This window comes from Salvelinus sp. IW2-2015, linkage group LG36 (assembly GCF_002910315.2).
Source record: "Salvelinus sp. IW2-2015 linkage group LG36, ASM291031v2, whole genome shotgun sequence".
NCBI classification, from domain to species: Eukaryota; Metazoa; Chordata; class Actinopteri; order Salmoniformes; family Salmonidae; genus Salvelinus; species Salvelinus sp. IW2-2015.
Genome location: NC_036875.1, coordinates 25777722 through 25798542, shown reverse-complemented (window position 1 = coordinate 25798542; position 20821 = coordinate 25777722). Strand labels below are relative to the sequence as shown.

At 42.6% G+C, this 20821-nt stretch overlaps 1 pseudogene; it reads right to left on the bottom strand.

The window, feature by feature from the left end:
• Positions 1-19562, bottom strand: part of LOC111959757 (lambda-crystallin-like) — a 26854-nt pseudogene extending 7292 nt beyond the window's left edge.
• Positions 19563-20821: the final 1259 nt, after the last annotated feature.

Below are 20821 nucleotides of genomic sequence, written 5' to 3'. Positions count from 1 at the left end.
TCTTGTGTCTGAGCTGTTGAATTGCGACTCTACTTTGTCTCTATACTGGCACTTAGCTTGTCTGATTGCCTTGTGGAGGGAATAGCTACACTGTTTGTATTCGGTCACCTTGCCCTGGTTAAAAGCAGTGGTTCGCGCTTTCAGTTTCGCGTGAATGCTGCCATCAATCCACAGTTGCTGGTTTGGGAATGTTTTAATCGTTGCTGTGGGTATAACGTCGCAGATGCACTTTCTAATGAACTCGCTCACCGAATCAGCGTATACGTCAATGTTGTTGTCGGACGCAATGCGGAACATATCCCAATCCACGTGATCGAAGCAGTCTTGAAGCGTGGAATCAGATTGGTCGGACCAGCGTTGAACAGACCTGAGCGCGGGAGCTTCTTGTTTTAGTTTCTGTTTGTAGGCTGGAAGCAACAAAATGGAGTCGTGGTCAGCTTTTCCGAAAGGAGGGCGGGGGAGGGCCTTATATGCGTCGCGGAAGTTAGAATAACAATGATCCAGGGTTTTACCAGCCCTGGTAGCACAATCGATATGCTGATAGAATTTAGGGAGTTTTGTTTTCAGATTAGCCTTGTTAAAATCCCCGGCTACAATGAATGCAGCCTCAGGATGTGTGGTTTCCAGTTTACATAGAGTCAGGTAAAGTTCGTTCAGGGCCATCGATGTGTCTGCTTGGGGGGGAATATATACGGCTGTGATTATAATCTAAGAGAATTCCCTTGGTAGATAATGCGGTCGACATTTGATTGTGAGGTCAGGTGAACAGAATGACTTGAGTTCCTGTATGTTGTTATGATCACAGCACGTCTCATTAATCATAAGGCATACCCCCCCGCCCCTCTTCTTACCAGAAAGATGCTTGTTTCTGTCGGCGCGATGCATGAAGAAACCAGCTGGCTGCACCGACTCCGTTAGCATCTCTCGAGTGAGCCATGTTTCCGTGAAGCAAAGAATGTTACAGTCTCTGATGTCTCTCTGGAATGCTACCCTTGCTTGGATTTCATCAACCTTGTTGTCAAGAGACTGGACATTGGCGAGTAGTATGCTAGGGAGTGGAGCGCGATGTGCCCGTCTCCGGAGCCTGACCAGAAGACCGCTTCGTTTGCCCCTTTTACGGCGTCGTTGTTTAGGATCGCCGGCTGGGATCCGATCCATTGTCCTGGGTGGAAGGCAAAACACAGGATCCGCTTCGGGAGAGTCATATTCCTGGTCGTAATGATGGTGAGTTGACGTTGCTCTTATATTCAGTAGTTCCTCCCGACTGTATGTAATGAAACCTAAGATTACCTGGGGTACTAATGTAAGAAATAACACGTAAAAAAAATAAAAATACTGCATAGTTTCCTAGGAACGCGAAGCGAGGCGGCCATCTCTGTCGGCGCCGGAAGTACTATTTGGTTCTTTAATGTAGCCACCCTTTGCTTTGATGACAGCTTTGCACACTCTTGGCATTCACTCAACTAGCTTAATGAGGTAGTCACCTGGAATGCATTTCAATTAACAGGTGTGCCTTGTTCAAAGTTAATATGTGGCATTTCTTTCTTTCTTAATGCATTTGTGCCAAATCAGTTTTATTGTGACAAGGTAGGGGTGGTATACAGAAGATAGCCTTATTTGGTAAAAGACCAAATCAAATGAAACTATATTTGTCACATGCGCCGAATACAACAAGTGTAGACCTTACCGTGAAATGCTTACTTACAAGCCCTTAACCAACAGTGCAGTTCAAGAAGAGTTAAGAAAATATTTATCAAACTAAAGTGAAAAATAATAAAAAATTAACACAATAACATAACAATAACGAGGCTATATACAGGGGGTACCGAGTCAGTGTGCGGGGGTACAGGTTAGAGGTCATTTGTACATGTACAGTCCTTTGCAAAAGTATTCATCCACCTTGGCGTTTTTCCTATTTTGGTGCATTACAACTTGTAATTTAAACAGATTTTTATTTGGATTTCATGTAATGGACATACACAAAATAGTCCAAATGGGTGAAGTGAAATTAAAAATATAACTTTGCTCTAACCCCCTTTGCTATAAAGCCCCTAAATAAGATCTGGTGCAACCAATTACTTTCAGAAGTCACATAATTAGTATATACATACACCTGTTCTGAAAGGCCCCAGAGTCTGTAGCACCACGAATCAAGGGGAACCACCAAGCAAGCGGCACCATGAAGACCAAGGAGCTCTCCAAACAGGTCAGGTACAAAGTTGTGGAGAAGTACAGATCAGGGTTGGGCTATGAAAAATATCAAAAACTTTGACCATCCCACAGAGCACCATTAAATCCATTATTTAAAAAATGTAAGGATATGGCACCACAAAAAAACCTGCCAAGAGAGGGCCGCCCACCAAAACTCACGGACCAGGCAAGGAGGGCATTAATCAGAGAGGCAACAGAGACCAAATATAACCCTGAAGGAGCTGCAAAGCTCTACAGCGGAGATCGGTGTATCTGTCAATAGGACCACTTTAAGCCGTACACTCCACAGAGCTGGGCTTTATGGAAGAGTGGCCAGAAATAAACCATTGCTTAAAACTTCTTATGGCTGCATCCCGGTAACGGGATCGATATGACAGCAGCCAGTGAAAGTGCAGGGCGCCAAATTCAAACAAACAGAAATCTCATAATTAAAATTCCTCAAACATACATGTGTCTTATACATTTTAAAGGTAATCTTGTTGTTAATCCCACCAAAGTGTCCGATTTCAAATATGCTTTTCAGCGAAAGCACTACAAACGAATATGTTAGGTCACCACCAAACCAAATAAGCACAGCCATTTTTCCTGCGAAAGATAGCTTTCACAAAAAGCAGAAATAGAGATAAAATGAATCACTAACCTTTGATTATCTTCATCAGCTGACACTCATAGGACTTCATGTTACACAATACATGCATGTTTTGTTTGATAAAGTTCATATTTATAACAAAAAATCTGAGTTTACATTGGCGCGTTACATTCACTAGTTCCAAAAACATCAAGTGATTTTGCATAGCCACATCGTTTCAACAGAAATACTCATCATAAATGTAGATGATAATACAAGTTATACACATGGAAATATAGATATACCTCTCCTTAATGCAACCGCTGTGTCAGATTTCAAAAAAACTTTACGGAAAAAGCAAATCATGCAATAATCTGAGACGGAGCTCAGAACAATAGCCAAATTAGCCACCATGTTGGGTCAACAGAAAACAGAAAATACATGATAAATGTTCCTTACCTTGATGAACTCCATCAGAATGCAGTCCTAGAAATCCCAGGTCCACAATAAATGCTTGATTTGTTCGATAATGTCCGTTATTTATGTTCAATTAGCTACTTTGGAATTGTTTACCGCTAACGCGCTAACCAAAGTCACAAAGCGCATCCACTATAACGTGACGAAATGTCCAAAAGTTCCGTAACAGTCAGTAGAAACATGGTCAACGATGTACTGAATCAATCTTTAGAATGTTGTTAACATACATCTTGAACAACGTTCCAACCGGAGAATTAGATTGACTTCAGAAGAGCGGTGGAAAGGAGGTCCTCCTCATGTGAAGGCGCATGTGAAAGCTTGGTCAGCTCGTGGCAGTGATTACTCATTCCTGTCTCCTTCGCCCCCCTTCACATTAAGAGTCATCAGACAAAGTTCTATTGACTGTTGACATCTAGTGGAAGCCGTAGGAAGTGAAAACTCATCAATATCTCGCTGTAATTTCAATGAGAGCTTGGTTGAAAATCTGCCACCTCAGAAACAATTCAAACAGGAAGTGGAACTTCTCAGGTTTTTCCCTGCCATATGAGTTCTGTTATACTCACAGACATAATTCAAACAGTTTTAGAAACTTCAGAGTGATTTCTATCCAATACGAATAATATTATGCATATATTAGCAACTGGGACTGAGGAGCAGGCAGTTTACTATGGGCACCTCTGTGCACCTTTCATCCAAGCTACTCAATACTGCCCCTGCAGCCATAAGAAGTAAAATAAAAAAATAAGCAAACACGTTTGGTGTTCGCCAAAAGGCATGTGGGAGACTCCCCAAACATATGGAAGGTACTCTGGTCAGATGATACTAAAATGTAGCTTTTTGGCCATCAAGGAAAACTCTATCTGGCGCAAACCCAACACCTCTCATCAACCCGAGAACAACTTTCAAAGCACTTCTTGGCTACCGACGTGAGTGCTACGGGGCGGTAATCATTTTAGGCAGGTTACCTTCGCTTCCTTGGGCACAGAGACTTATGGTGGTCTGCTTGAAACATGTAGGTATTACAGACTCAGTCAGGGAGAGGTTGAAAAAGTCAGTGAAGACACCTGCCAGTTGGTCCACACATGCCTTGAGTACACCTCCGGGTAATCCATTTGTCCCCGCGGCTTTGTGAAAGTTGACCTGTTTAAAGGTCTTGCTCACAACGGCTACCGAGAGCGTTATCACACAGTCATCCAGAACAGCTGGTGCTCTTGTGCATGCTTCAGTGTTGCTTGCCTCGAATCGAGCATAAAAGGCATTTAGCTCGTCTGGTAGGCTCGCGTCACTGGGCAGCTCGCATCTGGGTTTCCCTTTGTAGTCCGTAATAGTTTTCAAGCCCTGCCACATCCGACGAGCGTCAGAGCCGGTGTAGTAGGTTTCAATCTTAATCCTGTATTGACGCTTTGCTTGTTGGATGGTTCGTCTGAGGGCATAGCGGGATTTCTTATAGGCGTCCCGCTCCTTGAAAACGGCAGCTCTAGCCTTTAGCTTGATGCGGATGTTGCCTGTAATCCATGGCTTCTGGTTGGGAGATGTACGTACGATCACTGTGGGGACGATGTTGTCGATGCATTTCTCGATGAAGCCGATGACTGAGGTGGTATACTCCTCAATGCCATTGGATGAATCCCGGAACATATTCCATTCTGTGCTAGCAAAACAGCCCTCTAACGTAGCATCCGCGCCATCTGACCACTTACGTATTGAGCAAATTACTGGTACTTCCTGCTTTAGTTTTTGCTTATAAGCAGGAATCAGGAGGATATAATTATGGTTGGATATGCCAAATAGAGGTTGGGGGAGAGCTTTGTATGCATCTCTGTGTGTGGGGTAAAGGTGGTATAGAGTTTTTTCCCCCTCTGGTTGCACATGTGACATGCTGGTAAAAATGTGGTAAAACTGATGTAAGTTTGCCTGCATTAAAGTCCCCGGCCACTAGAAGCCCCGCTTCTGGGTGAGCAATTTCTTGTTTGCTTATGGCCTTATAGAGTTGGTTGAGTGCGCTCTTAGTGCCAGCATCGGTCTGTAGTGGTAAATAGACGGCTACGAATTATATAGATGAGATCTCTCTTGGTAGATAGTGTGGTCTACAGCTTATCATAAGGTACTCTACCTCAGCGATCAATACCTCGAGACTTCTTTAAATATTAGACATTGCGCACCAGCTGTTAATGACAAAAAGACACACACCCCCACCCCTGGTCTTAACACATGTAGCTTCTCTGTTCTGCAGGTGCATTGAAAATCCCTCCAGCTCTATATTGTCCGTGTCGTTGTTCAGCCACAACTCTGTGAAACATTGGATGATACAGTTCTTAATGTCCCGTTGGTAGGATAATCCTAATCGTAGGTCATCCATTTTATTTTCCAATAATTGCATGTTAGCAAGTAGAATTAATGGCAATAGAAGTTTACTCGCTCACCTACGGATTCTCAAAAGGCACCCTGATCTGCGTCCTCTTTTTAACGTGGATCTGGGCCTGTTCCCGGGAGAGCATTATATCTTTCTCGTCGGACTCGTTAAAGGAAAAAGCTTCTTCCAGTCCGTGGTGAGTAATCCCATTTCTGATGTCCAGAAGTTATTTTCGGCCATAAGAGACGGTAGCAGCAACATGAAAATTAGGGAAAAAATAAGTTACAAACAACGCAAAAAAAAGGAACAAAATAGCACAATTGATTATGGCCATGTAAAACGTCAGCCATCCTCTTCGGCGCCATTTTCCATCAAGTCCATATTATGGCAAGAACAGCTCAAATAAGCAAAGAGAAACAACAGTCCATCACTACTTCGAAGACATGAAGGTCAGTGAATGCGGAAAATTTCAAGAACTTTGAAAGTTTCTTCAAGTGCAGAGGCAAAAACCATCCAGAGCTATGATGAAACTGGCTCTCATGGAGGACCGCCACAGGAAAGGAAGACCCAGAGTTACCTCTGCTGCAGAGGATAAGTTCATTAGAGTTACCATCCTCAGAAATTGCAGCCCAAATAAATGCTTCACAGAGTGACACACACATCTCAACACCAACTGTTTAGAGGAGGCTGCGTGAATCAGGCCTTCATTGTTGAATTGCTGCAAAGAAACCACTACTAACGGACACCAATAAGAAGAGACTTGCTTGGGCCAAGAAACACGAGCAATCGACATTAGACCGATAGAAATCTGTCCTTTGGTCTGATGAATTCCAATTTGAGATTTTTGGTTCCAACCGCTGTGTCTTTGTGAGACACAGAGTAGGTGAACGGATGATTTCTGCATGTGTGATTCCCACCGTGAAGCATGTTGGAGGAGGTGTGATGGTGCTTTGCTGGTGACACTGTCGCTGATTTATTTAGAATTCAAGGCACACTTAACCAGCATGGCTACCACAGCATTCTGCAGCGATATGCCATCTCATCTGGTTTGCGCTTAGTGGGACTATCATTTGTTTCTCAACAGGACAATGGGACAACAGGACAATGGTGATGTGCAAGTAGAAATACTGGTGTGCAAAAGAGCAGAAAAGTAAATAAAAACAATATGGGGATGAGGTAGGTAGATTAGGTGGGCTATTTACTGATGGGCTATGTATAGCTGCAGCGATCGGTTAACTGCTCAGATAGCTGATGTTTAAAGTTAGTGAGGGAAATGTAAGTCTCCAGCGATTTTTGCAATTTGTTCCAGTCATTGGCAGCAGAGAACTGGAAGGAAAGGCGGCCAAATTAGGTGTTTGCTTTGGGGATGACCAGTGAGATGTACCTGCTGGAGTGCGTGCTACGGGTGGGTGTTGTTATCGTGACCAGTGAGCTGAGATAAGGAAGAGCTTTACCTAGCAAAGACTTATAGATGACCTGGAGCCAGTGGGTCTGGCGACGAAAATGTAGCGAGGGCCAGCCGACTAGAGCATACAGGTCGCAGTGGTGGGTGGTATAAGGGGCTTTGGTGACAAAACAGATGGCACTGTGATAGACTGCATCCAGTTTACTGAGTAGAGTGTTGGAGGCTATTTTGTAAATTACATGGCCGAAGTCGAGGATCGGTAGGATAGTCAGGGTATGTTTGGCGGCATGAGTGAAGGAGGCTTTGTTGCGAAATAGGAAGCCAATTCTAGATTTAATTTTGGATTGGAGATGTTTAATATGAGTCTGGAAGGAGAGTTTACAGTCTAGCCAGACACCTAGGTATTTGTAGTTGTCCACATATTCTAAGTCAGAACCGTCCAGAGTAGTGATGCTAGTCGGGCAGGCGGGTGCGGGCAGCGAACGGTTGAAAAGCATGCATTTGGTTTTACTAGCGTTTAAGAGCAGTTGGAGGCCACGGGAGGAGTGTTGTTGGCATTGAAGCTCGTTTGGAGGTTAGTTAACACAGTGTCCAAAGAAGGGCCAGATGTATACAGAATGGTGTCGTCTGCGTAGAGGTGGATCAGGGAATCACCCGCAGCAAGAGCGACATCGTTGATATATACAGAGAAAAGAGTCGGCCCGAGAATTAAACCCTGTGGTACCCCATAGAGGCTGCCTGAGGTCCGGACAACAGGCCCTCCGATTTGACACACTGAACTCTGTCTGAGAAGTAGTTGGTGAACCAGGCAAGGCAGTCATTTGAGAAACCAAGGCTGTTGAGTCTGCCGATAAGAATGCGGTGATTGACAGAGTCGAAAGCCTTGGCCAGGTCGATGAAGACGGCTGCACAGTACTGTCTTTTATCGATGGCGGTTATGATATCGTTTAGGACCTTGAGCGTGGCTAAGGTGCACCCGTGACCAGCTCGAAAACCGGATTGCACAGCGGAGAAGGTACGGTGGGATTTGAAATGGTCAGTGATCTGTTTATTATTTTGGCTTTTGAAGACTTTAGAAGGGCAGGGCAGGATGGATATAGGTCTATAACAGTTTGGGTCTAGAGTGTCACCCCCTTTGAAGAGGGGGATGACCGCGGCAGCTTTCCAATCTTTAGGGATCTCGGACGATACGAAAAGGAGGTTGAACAGACTGGTAATAGGGGTTGCAACAATGGCAGTGGATCATTTTAGAAAGGGAGGGTCCAGATTGTCTAGCCCAGCTGATTTGTACGGGTCCAGGTTTTGCAGAACATCTGTTATCTGGATTTGGGTGAAGGAGAAGCTGGGGAGGCTTGGGCAAGTAGCTGCGGGGGGTGCGGAGCTGTTGGCCGGGGTTGGGGTAGCCAGGAGGAAAGCATGGCCAGCCGTAGAGTAATGCTTCTTGAAATTCGATTATCGTGGATTTATCGGTGGTGACAGTGTTACCTAGGCTCAGTGCAGTGGGCAGCTGTGAGGAGGTACTCTTGTTCTCCATGGACTTTACAGTGCAAATTTCTGTTTGAAAAAGCTAGCCTTTGCTTTCCTGACTGACTGCGTGTATTGGTTCCTGACTTCCCAATTAGAGTGATGGAGTGCTGCACCAGATGTCCTGGCCTCCACAATCACCCGACCTTAACCCAATTGAGATGGTTTGGGATGAGTTGGACCGCAGAGTAAAGGAAAAGCAGCCAACAAGTGCTCAGCATATGTGGAAACTCCTTCAAGACTGTTGGAAAAGCATTCCAGGTAAAGCTGGTTGAGAGAATGCCAAGAGTGTGCAAAGCTGTCATCAAGGCAAAGGATGGCTACTTTGAAGATTCTTAAATATATTTTGATTTGTTTAACACTTTTTTGGTTACTACATGATTCCATATGTGTTATTTCATAGTTTTGAAGTATTCACTATTATTCTACAATGTAGAAAATAGTAAAAATAAAGAAAACCCCTTGAATTATTAAGTGTGTCAAAACGTTTGACTGGTACTGTAATTCTGATCTTGGCTTTTCTTGTTTAAATGAAGTGGGAACATCAACAATAATTAGTGGTTTCTCTGGGAAACTCCTTGCAAAAATAGCTTTCTTTCTTCTGATATGGATGACCATGATAGGGAAGTGTCAGTATCACTTCATGGAAAATCTTTATAGTCACTTTTCACATCATACAGTCTAGGGTTCACAACAATAAATACTTCACTTTCCAAATCAAATTCATTTATGAAGCTCTTTTTACATCAGCAGATGTCACAAAGTGCTTATACAGAATCCAGCCTAAAACCCCAAAGAGCAAGCAACTCAGAGGTAGAAGCACGGTGGCTAGGAAAAACTCCCTAGAAAGGCAGGAACCTAGGAAGAAACCTAGAGAGGAACCAGGCTCTGAGCGGGGGCCAATCCTCTTCTCTGGGAGCAATTTTTTCTTCTTCTTTTACCATTATTTAACTAGGCAAGTCAGTTAAGAACAAATTCTTATTTACAATGATGGCCTACCCCGGCAAAACCCTAACCCGGACCACGCTGAGCCAATTGTGCACTGCCCTATGGGACTCCCAATCACGGCCGGTTGTGATACAGCCAGGAATCGAACCAGGGTATGTAGTGACATCTCTAGCACTAGATGCAGTGCCTTAGACCGCTGCGCTACTCGGGAGCCCAATGGCAATGGTCTATTTGCATATAGGCCTACCGCAGCTCTGATTTGTTATGCCACACTGGTCTGTGTAGAGTACGGGCTGAGTCATGCATTTCAATGCAATAGAATCCTACTCCAATGCCTTCTGCCTACAACAAAATCTCTTGCATGGTTAAGTTTTGCATACTAAGTCTTGCATAGTTCGTTTTGTTTAAGTATGTTGCATTGAAAGTGGCTAAAATTACGTTGATTCGATCATAATTCCCACAGTAAAGGGAAACATTGATAGTGTGTACTAATAGGGAAAACTCTAGAAAGTTGAGTTAAGTTCAATCTCCTGCTTATCTGCAAGGGCTGATATTTCTTCTGCACGGAAGTCCCAGGGAGCTGCGCGCCCGTGCGCAGTTTAGAGGGAACATTGCCTAGTGCCTTGCTTTTTTATGTTAGAATTTGGAAAAACAGGGTGGTTGAAAACAATATGGTGGTTGTGTAAAAGGAGTTTGAGCGGAGTCACAAACACTTCCTGAGAGCCCTGGCATTCAGAGTTTGAGCGGAATAGGATCACCTGTTGAGCAGCGAGAGCCAGCTCCTCATAGCTCATTGACGCATTGAATAAGTGTTCCTGTTGTGCATTTCTATATGCTATGCAATTGCGTGAGAAAACAGCGTTTTGATGGCCTCTATTAAAAAGAGGAGGATCCCATCAGCTTTCTATAGGAAAAGCCTACTATATTTATTTCTCAACTTTCCATATATAAAGCACATTACTTCGCTTTACAACTGGAGTAGCCTACCTGGCTGAACCGCAGGAAAAGCGTCTTCCATTTGCTATTCGAGTGCATACGGATGACATACCAGGCTGTATCACCGCCTGGTACCTCAACTGTTCCGCCCACAACCGCAAGGCTCTCCAGAGGGTAGTGAGGTCTGCACAACGCATCACCGGGAGCAAACTACCTGCCCTCCAGGASACCTACACCACCCGATGTCACAGGAAGGCCAAAAAGATCATCAAGGACAACAACCACCCGAGCCACTGCCTGTTCACCCCGCTATCATCCAGAAGGCAAGGTCAGTACAGGTGCATCAAAGCGGGTACCGAGAGACTGAAAAACAGCTTCTATCTCAAGGCCGTCAGACTGTTAAACAGCCATCACTAACATTGAGGGGCTGCTGCCAACATACTGACTCAACTCTAGCCACTTTAATAATGGAATAATTAATGTAATAAATGTAATACTAGCCACTTTAAACAATGCCACTTTATATAATGTTTACATACCCTACATTATTCATCTCATATGTATATACTGTACTCTTTACCATCTACTGCATCTTGCCTATGCCGTTCGGCCATCACTGTGAAGGCCTCTATGAAAGGAGTGGCACTGAGGTAAAACCATGGGGGGATTAAACATTCACCACACACACACCTTCCCAGGTAAAGGTGAACTCGTCTCTCTGGCCACAGAAGGACTGTGTCTGTATGTGTGTGTGTTTAAGCCTCAAGGCGATGATAAGGGTGGAATTTCAGTGGTTAGCTAGTTGTTAGGAGACTGAGGGAAGAGGGGGTAAAGTCCATAAGGTTCTCTAATACTTCTTTAAGACTGGACAAGGACTGGACTGCAATAAAATGTTGTGTTGCAACCTAGAGATTAGAACCTGAAGGTTACAAATGTTACTGTTGGAATGGATGGGTTATTCCCTTGTGCAAACACAAAAGGTACTGGCCTCAGACAGGGAGAGAGCATCCTGTTCCCTATGCTGTGCAGTGCTCTGGCCAAAAGGAATGGGATTAGGGCGCCATATTGGACACAGCCTTGGTGTTTAGGGTAGTGCTGTACTGACCGGTTGAGATATGATGCAGCCGGGAGAAGACGTTGCTGGGCAACAGGCAGGAGGTGGAGCTACTGAGGATCATGCCCTCTCCCACGTGACTCCTGAAAGACAATCTGCTTGTCCTCAATCTCCTCAAACACACTCTCCTGTACACACAGACACACACACACACACACGTTTGTTGAGCAGAGACAATGTGACAGTGAAGTTAACACATTTTCCCATTGCAGTGGCAACAGACCTTCAGTGCAACATTATAAACAAATATTAGGACATACAGAAATACAATGTAAAGGCCGATGAGAACAAACATGGTGTACTTTCAAAATATATTTTTTTTTGCTGGAAAAGGGTTCTACTTCACACACAAAACAGCTTTCCTAGCTACTTGCATATGGCTGTGTCGTAAACTAAGTTATGGCACATGATCTTAGATTCCAGACACAACATGTCACATATACTGAACATAAATATAAATGCAACAAGATTTTACTGAGTTACAGTTCATATAAGGAAATCAGTCAATTTAAATAAATTCATTAGGCCCTAATCTATGGCTTTCACATGACTCGGAATACATATATGCATTGGTTGGTCACAGATACCTTTACAAAATAATTATGGGCGTGGATCAGAAAACCAGTCAGTATCTGGTGTGACCACCATTTGCCTCATGCAACGCGACACATCTCCTTCGCATAGAGTTGATCAGGTTGTCGATTGTGTAATGTTGTCCCACTCCTCTTCAATGGCTGTGTGAAGTGGAACATGCTGTCGTACATGTCTATCCAGAGCATCTCAAACATGCTCAAAGGGTGACATGTCTGTTGAGTATGCAGACCATGGAAGAACTGGGATAATTTTAGCATCCAGGAATTGTGTACAGATCCTTGCGACATCGGGCCGTGCATTATCATGCTGAAACATGCGGTGATTAAGGTGGATGAATGGCACGACAATGGGCCTCAGGATCTCGTCACGGTACCACTGTGCATTCAAATTGCCATCGATAAAATGCAGTTGTGTTCGTTGTCCGTAGTTTATGCCTGCCCATACCATAATCCCACCATGGGAGCGCACTGTTCATAACATTGGCATAAACAAAACGCTCGCCCACACGACGCCTTACATGTGGTCTGCGGTTGTGAGGCTGGTCGGCCGTACGGCCAAATTCTCTAAAACAACGATGGAGGCAGCTTATGGTAGAGAAATTAACATTAAATTCTTTAGCAACAGCTCTGCCGGACATTCCTGCAGTCAGCATGCCAATTGCACGCTCCCTCAAAACATCTGGGCATTGTGTTGTGTGACAAAACTGCACATTTTAGAGTGGCCTTTTATTGTCCCCAGCACAAGCGTTTATTCAGCTTGCCACACATGTCAGGTGGATTGATGATCTTGGCAAAGGAGAAATGGTCACTAACAGAGATGTAAACAAATTTGTGCACAAAATTTGAGAGAAATACAGTTTTTGTCCGCATGGAAAATTTCTGGGACTTTTATTTCAGCTCATGAAACCAACACTTTACATGTTGCGTTTATATTTTTGTTCAGTGTAGTTCTACGATGTGATATTCCTATAAGACGACCTATTTCTTAAAGTAACTGCCCAGTGTTTCCAGGTTTCTATGAAATATGACCTATAATTACTTACAATGAGTGAAATAGTTTTCCTTGCAATTTTTTAAATTAAGTTTGTTAAAAAGCTGATTTTCTGTGTTGGAATGGTGTGGGCGTACTCCAACAACAGAATGGTCATAAAAAATATTCACGCAAGTAGACCGCTTATTGGCCAGCTCATCCTCCTCTAGACCGCTGATTGGCTAGCTCATCCTCCTCAGGGAGATGACATCATGTTCTATGAGGAAATAGCAAGCATTCTTGAAACGGTCTGAGATACAAATGTTTTTTCTCCTATTTATGCTTTGGCCACAAATACAGGTATAGAATGAGTCAACAACATTATTTCGATACAGGTTGACAGAATATTAACTTTTAAAAGTGACATTTTGACTGGGCAGTTACTTTAAGACTGAAAAGGAATATTAGGGCATGATCATGTTTTTACTGAAAAAGATTCTGTAAGCTATAAAAACAAAGAGAGTCTCACACTCCATATATATAACCTCCCAGTAATCTATTGGGTAAAAAAACACCAACGTCTCGGCATCACCAATGCCTTCTTCTGGGTGCGACAGTCTTTGTTTTCATAGCTTACAGTTTATTCCCCTTTAGTCAGCACCTCAACACAAAATACTTTTCTCTGGGTGTGTGCCAGCTCATGATTTTTATTAGACTGAAAATGTCACATCTACAATGACTCAGGAATGGTGGTTTACAAAATATGTTTCCCAGCTATCCTCATGATCCCCAGTCACAAGAGGGTTATGTACACTGCTGACACTAGTGTTTCAATACAAATACAAACCACATTGAGAAAAACATGACATGATTCGATGTGGTCATCGCTTCTTAATCAATTAATACAGAACACTGCTTGTGCTTAGTCCTGTTATGTATTGCTCATCACAATCATATGCACAGACAAATGTCTCTCTCTACCTCACAATGCTCTTTCACCTTCTAACTAAACTAACCAGCTTGGATATACTACACAATGGCCGCAGGGCAGCTTAACACCTCCAGGTATTTCTCTCTAAGCCCTGATGGCTCTCTTGTGGGCAGGTAAGGTAAGGTGTGTTGGCCAGTCACCCTTGCAATGGTTACTATGTCTTTATTAGTAAAATAATAACTCCATGACAAAGTCGCACGTCACCAGATTAAACTAGCAGCAGTAACTGGCTGGGTCAGTGGCATACCTGACACATTCACAAATAAAATGGTATGTCCCTCACATAAAGAGAGAGACAAAAAACAACAATTACCCACTGAGGCGGGACACATTTTGCCTAAAATATTTCACTCATATAAGTCTTAAGCGGGGAAAACAATTATAAAGCCTATTCATCCACAATAAGGTTAGAATGAAAGGCGGAGTGAACTGCTGTCAGTGAGGAAATGTATCTGAACCAGGAAAGTGTGGTCTCAGATGGTGACAGGAGATACTCTGAATATTTCGTAACAGAATATCCCTGTAACTCTCTAAAACACCCTCTATTGTTCTCCTCCACAATGTGACATGATGGTACGTTCCTGAAAGGCTTAATCATTACAGTGTATCGATTAAAACTATGTGAAATACCATGTATCGATCTCCCCCGTGACCCCTGTCTATTTTGGCTTGAAGACCACACTTCCTGGCTCGCGTGGTGTACTTGTGAGCATGTTCAGAGCGTGACTAAGACCAGATGAAAGAATGAATTCAATGGTCATGTGGACTCTCCCATAGCCATATCCTCCTACACCTTCCATAACAAGAAATGTCTGAAAGTCAACCCTTCTAAGGAAGGGATGGGCAAACTGAATCTTTACAGTGTCCTGGCTTTTGTTCTAGATGATTGAGATCAGAGTATGTGAGCGGATCGGAGCAAGGAGTGGAGCGTGCCCAATTCTACTGGAGCAAGTTTCCCAAAGGCTGGAACGTCGGCCTTCTCGCCCACTCCAATTTCGCTCCAGTAGCACTCACTTCACGAGCTCAGTGTATGCCAGGCACAGCAGAAAGGAACGAGGTGGGTAGCTAGCTAAGTTTGTCATTGTAGCAAAGTATTTATAAAGTGAAAATCAGATCTCTTAAAAGTTTCCTTAATTTTCGTTCTATACAATAGGCCATCATTGATTTTGGCTCAATATGCCTGGCATATTACCTCTTTCAAGGAGCTTTCCGTTTTGATAGGGTTATTTTACCTAAAATCCTTTAGGCCTACCTACAGAAAAAAACACATACTCATCCCTGCCCAGCCTGGCAAGAGTGTCCCAAGGGTGTTTAGCATTCCCAGTGGCTCTGCAAGCACTGAGCGCATATTCTCCGCTGCTGGCATGTTCTCCAGGCACCATCACCTGAGCCTGAAAGCAGTGACTCAGGCCAAACTCATGTTTCTAAAAATTAATTTCAAAGGCACTGTAGATTGCGCCTAATAAGGTATTTTTTGTTTAATTTGAATTTAATTCTAATTAGGTCACAGACAATATATTTGAATTTGGAGCAGCAGTTTTTTTCCTTTGAGCGAGGAGTATTTGGAAAGGACGTGGAGTTCCGGAGCGTTGCGCAAGCACCACTCCATGAGCGATGAGCAGGATTTCCGACCGCTGAACTCCGCTCACATTCTCTGATTGAGATGCATCCTAGCGAATTGTTATTTCTATTTCAGCATGAAAGGGCATTTTCCTCAAAGATGATACTCATACCAGTCAGCCTACTGTACCTGGACGAAGAAGGCTCCCGCTAGCGCCTGAGGGAGGTCGTGGCTGCTCAGTAGGGCTAGCTGCTCTGAGGCACTCAGCTGCCCCCTCAGCATGTGGGCTTCCTGCAGTTCCTCAAGCTGTTTCCTGGGCCACCACACAAGGAAACTGGGTTAACACACACACACACACACTCGCAGGCGCACCCACAACCCAAGGTCTTTTTCAATGACCCATAACTATACAGAAACGTATTGACCTCTGGAATAAGAAGGAGAGTCATTGCGTGTCACCTGACTACATAATTAATACACTATAACACTGTGTCTGTACCGTTCCGATTGATCCCATTACAAAAAACATGGGAGACCGGCAAAACACAATAACAACAGACAGGTTGAGAACTTTACCACATTATGAATGGGCTGAACATTAGTGGTTTCACTAGACTGCATCGTCTACCTGACGGCCTTTATGTAAATACAATGACAGTCAATAACAGAGAAACGTCAAACTGAAGTGAAACCTCAGGGCACATATCTGAACTCAGTGTAACCATGAAGAGAACTGAATGTTACCAGGTTGGTTCTCGAGCCAACAATATATGCACTGGTCCATTCCCTATGCTTTCGAGGCTGATTTTCATACTGTCATTTCAAAGTGAAGTAAATTAAAACTTTATACGTAAACATGTCTTTCCGGTAGCTCTACGCTGAGGCCAGTGGTATGAGGGATGGAGTTGTTTCAGTGGTGTGTGTCAGTTTGTTTAATAGGTAACCAAGCAAGATAGACTCTAAAAGCTCAAGAATGCCCCCTACTGTCCAAAAGATTGTTGTTGTTTTTTTACCCATCTGCATTTGAGCAAACCTTAGTATAAAAGTGCAAAATAGCATGGTATAGAGAAGGGTTTCCCAATCCTCTCCTCTGGGACCACCAGATGTTTGACTTATAGCACAAATTTGTTGGAAAGTACTGGGATATAAACCTGAAGACAAGACATACTGTGGCTCAAACTGTTAGGATATACTGTAGCAAATAGCTATTTATTTGACTTCATCATATCACAGCAGGTCTGGGATTTGTTTAGTCATGAACAATTAGCAGGTTGTTATTTATAAATACTTTTAGAGACCAACCTCAAAGTGTCTGTACAGTATGATGCTGAATGTGAAACTCTTCTAAATGAATCATAACAGAATATTTCTGGACTAGGCTAGTAGTTCTCTCCCTAATGTCACTCTAAGAACCTTTTCCCATCATCCAGAGCCTTGAACTTAACATACCCTGGGTTAAAGTTAAACCAAAGATTTATATCACTAACCCAAGATAGACCAGAGCCTGTTGTTTTCAATGGGAGCAAATTAATCATATAGTGGGCAGAACATGCAAGGAGACGGGCAGTGCCAAGCAGGAGCTAGTGAGATCCTATTGGTGCATTCTAGCATTTATTTGCATATTTCTGTGACGTGTGTGTGTGTGTGTGTGCGCGCAATAATTGAATTCACCCTTGCACTCCTTCCAAACAACGCACTTTTTTAGAAACTTTGGCAAAGGGTAAAGTCTACAAAACACTCTGCTTGTCTCCGATTCTAGTTTTGGCCACTGGGCTTCTTCTCATCACCATATTTGGTAGTGAGTGAAAACGCCAACCGGATGCTTTACATTTATACATCCGGTGAAATATCTGGCTCATTGTTCTATCTGTGGTTAAATCCTATTACATATACTTAAAAATAATAATAAAGCGTCATGTCGTATTGTTCAACCATGTTTTTAACACGGTACTACAATATGGTTGTTGACTGATTTATATATATTTTTATTTTAGAAGAATAATTAAGGAGTGGGGTAATGCCCATTTTTTTGGCTTTATTGAAGAGATAGTAAAGTGTTGGAAAGACGGGGAAGATAGGGGAAGTCAAAGGGCAGCGGGACAGATTTTAATCCATGCCGACTCTGTCTGTGTGTCGGGGTCAGCAGCTGTAACCGGCCACACAGGGGTTATACAGTTAAAAGGATTCACTGATCATGTTTTGTTCTTGTGCCTTCAGTGTGAGTGCAAAAAGGACTGAGGGGTATTTATGTCATATATGAGTTGTTATGTGTGAGTTGATGTTGTTATGAGACATTTTGTTAATGTTTCGCCTTATTTTCCAGGACTGACCTGACCTCCTGGAAGGCCCTGGCAGCCTGGTTGTCATAGATCTTCACTCTGTAGCCCCCACTCATAAACACCATGGCCCAGGAGCGTCCAATCAACTCACTGAAATACACACACAACAACAGAGCTAACATTTATCTTTAATATCCCCCAAGGGAAATTTGGTTTGCCCCGGAATGGCTACATGTATTTTATGATAAATAAAATCCCTAAGTGGTCCTGTGTGGCTCAGTTGGTAGAGCATGGCCCTTGCAGCACCAGGGTTGTGGGTTTGATTCCAGCTAAGGCCACTCATACGGAAATGTATGAACACACTACTTACTGTAAGTTGCTTCGATATAAGCATATGCTAAATTGCAAATGTATTATATATATATACACAGTGTACAAAACATTCATATTGCAACTCAATATTAGGAAGATATTCTTAATGTTTTGTACATAGTATAATAGGAGTGGTCATTGATTTGGGGGTCAGTCCAAATCCACAAGTGAATTTAAAAATGAACAATAATGAAGTCAAAATGTAAACCTTGTTGTATGACAAGCACTCTAATTGTTCAACAGTGACAGTGCAGACATTTTGATTGCCCTCAACATCCCTCAGGATTGTCCAGAAATGGTGAGTAGAGAAGGAGGCAGGAATAACAGGAAGCAAAGGACAAAAAGTGATGACTGTTTTTAAAAGAAACTGCCAGCATCATTAATATAGGCATATGATGGCCATATGAGTGGGCTATTGTTTTGTACTACTATATTAGATTCTAAATGTTCATCAAAACAAAAATACATTTTCAACCAGATATCATGATCACATCATATGCCTGCCTATAGTTAGCACAACATCCTGACCTGATATGGCACATTCCGTGTAGCTATACAGTAGTTAGCTAGAAAATAAAGATAAAGACAAAGTATTCTCTCTAGTATTGACTTGGCACATGCACAACAAATATGAATACAGTATCTGTAACGCCAAATATTCAGTGTCATGAAAATTAACTAATTTGTTTACTTTAATTTAGTTGGTGATCAGCCTACCCTACTCTAGCGCGAAGTTCAAATGCATAAGCAAGTACTGTTCATAGCTAACGTTAGATCCTGTAGAATAGTCGCTACTAGCTAACTAGCCAGTTACTGGAGCAAGATTGGTTAGACAGATAAAGCTCGTAAAATGTGAGGTTTCTGCTCACCTGCCAATAACTGTAATGGTCTTCGCCTCAGAGGAACTCATTTTGCAGGTTTGCTTAGCAGTACATTATTGCAATATTGTAAATTCTCCTACAAGTCCTACAACGCCCCTGCTAGTCACGTGATTGTACAGTGCCTTAAAATGTTCAAAATAAAAAAGAGAGAACAAAATACATCATCATTCATCAATTTACCGATTTGCATAATTTTATTAATCATGTGGTAATGCTCTCGGTCATACTTTTGACATTCTAAGCTGATAACATTGGATAAAAGAGACGAGCTAGGGTTTCCACACTGACTATATCGTAAAAATTCATGAAATCGAAAATGTGCTTTTTGGTCTTCATTTAAAGTTATGGTTAGGTGTAAGGCTAGCAGTGTGGTGAGGGTTAAGGTTAAGTTTAAAATACAATTTTAAGAAGATAAATTGTAGACATAAGCGTGGTGTAAATTCAGATATTAGATAAAAGAGGAGATGGGAATCCCATTCGCCAATGAATGGAGGAACATATAGCGCCCCACCCAGAAGGCTGTCGACCAATCGCGTTCACGTTGTCATGCTGCGTCAAGCGGTTGCTAAACTAATCGTCAAGCAATCCCTTCTGAAAGTCAGGGAATGAGTCAAGAATATGGAGCGAGATACCTGCCAAAAGGTTGAACGTACGTATCGTTAGGGTTGTAAGAAAATCCATAAGTAAAATGTTAGGATAATAAGAAAAGCCATGTGTGAAACATGAAACGTAAACGTGAAATGTAATCAGTGAACATACAAACACCATGTTACAATTATGGACTAACATTTTAGGCTTGAACAAATCTTGTATTGCAATTCTGATGTACAATAATACCTTTCAGAGTTTTGGCAGTTTCATCTAAACAACAAAGAAAACGTACACCAAAAGGACTGTGAGGAGTGCTATGTGAACAAGCATAACCTCTCTTGGGTAGGGGGCAGTATTTTCACGTCCGGATGAAAAGCGTGCCCAAAGTAAACTGTCTGTTACTCAGGCCCAGAAGCTAGGATATGCATATAATTGGTAGATTTGGATAGAAAACACTCTAACGTTTCTAAAACTGTATGTCTGTGAGTGTTAGTATTGTTTCCAAGCGCGTGGAAGAGTGTGCGTTCTTTGGTATTTTTCTCCGGTAAAGACAATAACGATTCTCCGTCTTAAATTTTATAGTTTATTTATTTTTTGGGGTACCTAAGGTTTGATTTTCAATGTTGTTTGACTTGTTTGGAAAAGTTTATTAGTAACGTTTGGGATTAATTTTGTATGCATTTTGATAGAGGGAAACTGGGTGGATTATTGACTGAAGCGCACCAGCTAAACTGAGTTTTTATGGATATAAAGAAAGACATTATCGAACAAAAGGACCATTTGTGATGTATCTGGGACCTTTTGGAGTGCCAACAGAAGAAGATCAAAGGTAAGGCATTTATTATATCGCTATTTCTGACTTTTGTGGCGCACCTGCCTGGTTGAAATGTTTTTCATGCTTTTGTATGCGGGGCGCTGTCCTCAGATAATCACATGGTGTGCTTTCGCCGTAAAGCCTTTTTGAAATCTGACACAGCGGCTGGATTAACAAGAAGTTAAGCCTTATTTTGATGAATTACACTTGTGATTTTATGAAAGTTAAATATT